We start from the raw sequence: 6,000 nt of genomic DNA on the forward strand, positions 1-6,000 counted from the left end.
GTTCACAACCTAGAAATCATCCCAGATTCCTCACTATCTCTCAATATCAAAGCAATTGTCAAGGCCTATTAACTTCATTTTAGCAACACCTGCCCCCTTCTCTCCTCAGATGTGGACATCTCTGGTGGGGGCCTTCATCTTCTCATGCCTTGATTATTGCAATAGTCTGCTGGTGGATCTAACTGCCTCAAGTGTCTCCCCACTCCAATCCATCCTCCATTTAGCCACTAAAGTGATCTTACTAAAAAAATGCAGGTCCTACCATGTCATTCACTTGTACAATAAATTCCCACAACTCCCTGTTGCCTCCAGAATAAAACACGAAATCTTCGCTCTGTCATTCAAATTCTTTCATAACCTATCCCTTTCCAGTTTTCTTACTTCCTACAATATATTTATACCTTGCTCCATGACATGTACTGTCTGATCCAGCTGACACTGGCTTCCTGGTTGTTCTATGATCAAGACTCTCTGTCTTTAGATCTGGACATTCTCTCTAGCCATCCCCATGCCTGGAATATTTTCCCTCCTCCACCCTATCTAAGATCTCCCTGGCTTCCTTTAAGTCACAAATATAATCCCTTCTTTTACCAAAAGTCTTTGCAACTCCTCTTAATTCTAGAGCCTTCCCTCTGTTTTATTCCATTCATCCAGCATATAGCTTGTTCTGCATATATTTGTTGGCTCATGGTCTAGCCCATTTAATTATAAGCTCCTTGTGGGGAAGGACTTTCTTTTTCTTACTTCATTCCCCAAGTTGCTTAGCAAGCAGTAGATAAGCACTACTACCTACTAAATAAATATTTGACTGACTGACAACTTTGAACTAGTGTACATAAGCACAATATAAACTCTTTCCTTTCCAAACACGGGGCTATTGGACTTGGGGCTGGAAGGAACCTCAGAAATCATCAGGCTTATCTGCCTCAATTTATAGAAGAGGAAACTGAGACCCAGAGAGAAGTGACTTGTCTAAAGTAATTGAAACAATAAGAAGCAGGACCAGGATTCAAACTCACTAAATTCTCTGCTGTTGCCACTACAGCACCTTCAACTTAGTGTTCTATAAACAAAAAAGGGCAGTTCTTCAAAAAGTTAAACAAAAATAAAAACCAGACATCTGATAACCAAGTAGCTCTATCTCTGCAGGTGTTAACATTTGTGCCATAAACCTATCCTGGATATTTACTGTTAAAATATGCAAGCTGAGAATGTTAGAACACTGCCTCTGAGTAGGAAATGATGAAAATCAAATAATTCTGGTTTCTCTTTTTTTTCTCCTTTTTTGATAGCCCAGTTACATACTACCCCAGGAACTACAGCCAGCTATTATCTCATTCCAACCTCCCACCAGACCAAGAAGAGAAGTGGGGTGGGAGGTAGAGGGAAGGGTTATGAACCTTTTTCTTCTGTGGCTCAGAGGATCATAAGGAGAGTATACATAGAAAGGAGCCGGAATCATTATTTTCTTCATATTTTTCACAATTCAGAAAATAATAAGTGACTATTCTTGATTATTGGTGAGGCAGCCTTCAATAGGAATTGATGTTTCTGAGTGTCAACTCCCCATCTCCCATTCCCTCCAACTTAGCCTAAAACAAACTTCATTCTTCAAACTTCTTGAAAGTTCTTCCTTCAAGATCTGGGGCAGCTGATACCTCCACAAAGAAGCCTTCCCAGATTGCCACCCCTTCCCGTCTAGATGAAACAGATTTCTCCTAGACTACTCTGCCTATTTCCTACTCGGACAAAAAAGATTGTCTTTAGCTGGTTGGGGCACATTGACAGGGTTCTCTTCTTCTATATTATTTCAACTGATGATCCCAGCAACTCCCAGGGATTTAATTACCCTCTCTTAATTACTTCTCACAAAACACACACACACACACACACACACACACACACACACACACACACACACACACACACACACCCCTAAAGGGCACAATAAGAAGCAAGTAGTCAGAAAAGGGCTCAAGAAAGAGCTTTGGAAAGAAGAAAACAAGCATTTATTAAGCACACACTATGTGTCAAGCAGTGTAAGTGACTCATAAATACTATCCTTACAGCAAATCTAGAAGGTAGGTTTATTTATTTATTATTCCCATTTTACAGTTAAGGAAACTGAAATAGACAGACATTGCCTGGCCCAGGATCACTCATCTAGTATAAAAACACACTTAAACTCTGTCCAGTCTGAGTCTGGCTCAGGTTCTATGCACTGTACCTCTTGCTTTGTGATACAGCTACCCTGAGGGCAGAACATGGAGGGAGGCAAGAAGATGTGTTAAAAGCTGTCATGCTTCAACTGTCTCTAGGCAAATGATTTCCAGATCTACACATCCAGTACTGATCTCTTCTGAACTCCAGTCTACTGGACATTTTGAACTGGACGACTCATTAGCATTTCAACTTCAGCATTTATAAATGAGAATTCATTATCTTCCTCTTCCTTCCAGCTCTCAAACCCCAGCAATTCTTCTACAGAAACCCAACTTTGCAATTCTGAATTCATCTTAATTTCTGAATCTGCCTCTTCTCCATCCCCTTCTCTGCTAGTCTTAGATGCTAGTTATTGTTCAGTCCTAATTCTTCATATGCTCATTTGGAGTTTTCTTGGCAAAGATACTGAGTGGTTTTCAATTTCCTTCTCTAGCTCATTTTACATGTAGGGAAACTGAGGCAGAGTTAAATGACTTGCCCAGGGTCACAAAGTAGTGTCTGAGATGAAGTTTGGACTCAGGAAGATGAATTCTTCCTGTCTTCAGGTCTGGCACTCAGTGTGTTATGATACCACCTAACTATTCCAATATAGATGCTACCTTCACAATATCGCTTGAATTTATCCCCTTCTTTCTACTAACATGGTCGATATCTTAATTCATTGTCTTAATCACTACAGTGATAGAATTACTACAGTAGTCTTTTAGCTGGTCTTACTCCTCTGAGATCCATCTTACACACAGATACCAAAATGGTATCCTTAAAGCATTAATCTGACCCTAATAACTCCCCCCCCCACTCCCCGCCTTAAAGTCCCAGGTGTTCTCTATTGGCTCCAGAATAAAATGTTCTGTTTAGCATTTAGAGCCTTTCATAATCTGGCTCCAACCTACCTTTCCAGACTGCTTGCTAGTTACTGCCTATTCATGACATTCTAGTTCCTGTCTTTGCACCTGCTTTCCCCCATTCCTGGAGTGCTCTGCCTACTCACCTGTCTTAGAATCACTTAGCTCAATTCAAGCACCATCTGTCAAATACCTGCCAAAGGCTTATAGGGTCTTCTCCCTCTCATAACCTTGTAGGCTATATATCTTTGAATATATATACTTACATATACATATATATATAAACCTATTGTACATGTCTATATACATACATATAGATATATAATGCACTTACATTTATGCATGTATGTATGTTTGTATTTACTTGTATATGTTTAGGTTGTTTCTCCTGGTATAAATATGAACTTACTTATAGGTGATTTTTCCTTTCTCTGAGGCTAGGCATGGTGTATCTCTTCAAGCAAATGAGATTTAATAATAACTGCTGTTTGTATGACATTTTAATTGAGGCTCTTGACCTACACTGCTTCATTTGATCCCCACAACAATTCTGTAAAGGAGTTTGACAGGTTATATTTGTCCCATTTTACAGACGAGAAAAATGAATCTCAGAAAGGTGACATGACTTCTTAGTAGATACATAGACAGGTAGTGGATTTGAATTCAGGTCTTCCTGACTCCAACTTCAGCACCATTAAACCCGACTCCAAGCTGCCTCTCCTTGAAAGTAAGGGCCCTCTCAGTTCTAGGATCTGCAAGGCACAGGGAAAAGGGCACTGGTCAGAAGACCCGAATTCCAGTCCCTGCTCTCAAACTTGATTATATGCCCTGTAAAGCTATTTTTACCTTTCTGTATCAATTTCTTCATCTGTAAAATGGAGAAAATACAATTTAGTTTCAATTTCATAAGACTTTGTGAGGAAAGATCTTAGTTAAATTTAAGGGGTGATAGAAAAATGTACTAGTAAGTAAAAACCAGATTTGATTTTGTAAAAGAAAGAAGAGCCCCTCGAAAAGATGCTGGATTTGCATTCTGAGGGGCTGGGCTCTAATTAAGTTAAGCATTCAGTACCAGGGCGATCTTCCTTGCAACTTCGCAGTGTCTCAGTTTCCCCCTGGTGAGAGGAGGAGGTTAGACCCTTGCAGCTCTTACCCCTATAATCCTAGGCCTGCCTAAGTCCAGGCTACCTCGACCATAATAAGCACGGTTCTCGGGTTCGTCTGAATTCCTTTAAGTCCGAACTAAACTCCCACTTTGTACAGGAAATATTTGCTAGCCCTAACTCTAGTGCCCCTCTCTTTTAATTATTTCCTATGTCTCGCTCGTTTGCTCATACTGATTCGCCTGCTGTTTCCCCATTAGACTGTGAGTTTTTTGAGGGCAGAACTGTCTTTTGTCTCTTTCTATCCTCAACGCTCAGCCCAGTACCTGGCACAAAATAGGCGCTTACTGAGTGTTTATTGGCTAGCCGACCGACTGACAATACCTAAGGAAATCCAGATGAGCCGGATTAAACCTTCGCTGTTTGCCACTCAAGAAAAGCAAACAAAGTTGGAGGAAGTCGCCAAACCTGTACCTGCGCCCGACTCCCCGCCCCCACCCCATCCCGAGACCAGCAAAAAGATGCTCCGCCGCCACGGGGGTAGATCCAGCCCCCCTCAGGGTTCTGCCGCCCCTCCCCCACAGGCTCCTCACTCGGTCCCAGTCGAGCCAGCTGCAGGGCAAGGACCCAGAGCGCCAAGCGGTTCTTTGTTGGGCTGCCCCGGGGCAGCTGCGCCGGGAACGGGGGTTAAGAGTGGCTGCCCCGCAGAGCCCGCCCCGAACCTCCACGCGCTCCAAACTTTCTACTCTCCGTCGAACTCCGCTCTACTTCACTATCTACTCCCCACCCCTTATCCTGGAGCCAACTCACCTGGCGCCCCTCCCCCAGCCCTAGTCCCATCCTCGGGCTCGAGCTCCGGGGAATCGGTCCCGAGATGGAAGAGCCCAGTCACCGGGCTGCGGGCGAGGAATGCGGGGAAATGGAGAGCAGCCCGGACTGAAGCGGGGGAGCCCCCAGGAGAGGGGCAGGACAGTCCCCATTCATACCGCCTTCTCTGGAGTCACCCGGCCCAGGATGCTAGCTCCCCGCCCCATCAAAATCCACCCGGGCTTCCCGTGGAGGCTGGCACCGGCTAACGCTAGCCCGGGGGCCGAGCCCGCCCAGCGCAGCGGCGGAACTCACCTTCTCTTCTGCTCCTCCAGCTGCTGCTCCCGCCGCAAGCCCGGCTTCTCTCCCTGGATCACCCCCTCGCTCTCAGTCTCTCTGCCCTCCTTCCCTGCCTTCCCCTCGCCTCCCCACCTTCTCGGTCTCTTCCACTCTAGCCCGCCCCTTAGCCGCTTCTAGCTCGCTCTCTCCGACCGCCCGGGCGGCCCCTCCGTCTCCCCCGCCCTTCTTTCTCTGCTGTCTTCCCCCACTGGTTCCCGGGAGGGAAGAAGGGAGAGCGGGGTGTCTCCACAAAGCAACCCTACCTCCTGCCGCCTCTTTCGCTGCCCTTCCTCCCCCCTCCTCCCTTTAATCGTCTCTATTGTCAGCTGCTCCAAAGCCCGGTCCTCCTCCTTCTCTCCCCTTCCCTTCCCTCCCCTCACTCTCACACCCCTCCTTCCATCTCCACCGGCCGCCTCCTCCAGTCCCCACAACTCTCAGCCTCTCCCATTGGAGGCTGCGGGCGTCCGAACTGAGCCCGCCCTCCCCTCTTTTTCTCCCCTGAAGTAGATGGACTAAGTCAAGGAAGAGGAGGGGACGAAAGGAGGAGGGGAGCCGGACTGACACACGTGAGCAAAGCCCACAGGGAGTAGGGGGAAGGGAGAGTGCTTGCTTGGGGTGACGTAATGTGAAGGGTGACGAAAGAGACCGGGGAATCTCCCGGCTGGCACGTGACGTCATTGCCT

The 6,000-nt window shown here is 46.1% G+C and overlaps 1 protein-coding gene across 2 annotated transcripts in view; it reads right to left on the reverse strand.

Moving 5' to 3' along the window:
* PAK1 (p21 (RAC1) activated kinase 1) overlaps positions 1-5,678 on the reverse strand; it is a 187,730-nt gene extending 182,052 nt beyond the window's left edge. Inside the window, exon 1 of one of the 2 annotated variants that reach the window (XM_074304143.1) lies at positions 5,581-5,678. The gene's annotated coding sequence lies outside the window, so the exon portion shown is untranslated. Of the gene's footprint in view, positions 1-5,293 lie in introns of both variants that reach the window. The other variant, XM_074304144.1, reaches the window with a different exon arrangement.
* Between the last annotated feature and the right edge of the window lie 322 nt (positions 5,679-6,000).

The sequence above is a fragment of the Sminthopsis crassicaudata genome, chromosome 3 (assembly GCF_048593235.1).
Source record: "Sminthopsis crassicaudata isolate SCR6 chromosome 3, ASM4859323v1, whole genome shotgun sequence".
NCBI classification, from domain to species: Eukaryota; Metazoa; Chordata; class Mammalia; order Dasyuromorphia; family Dasyuridae; genus Sminthopsis; species Sminthopsis crassicaudata.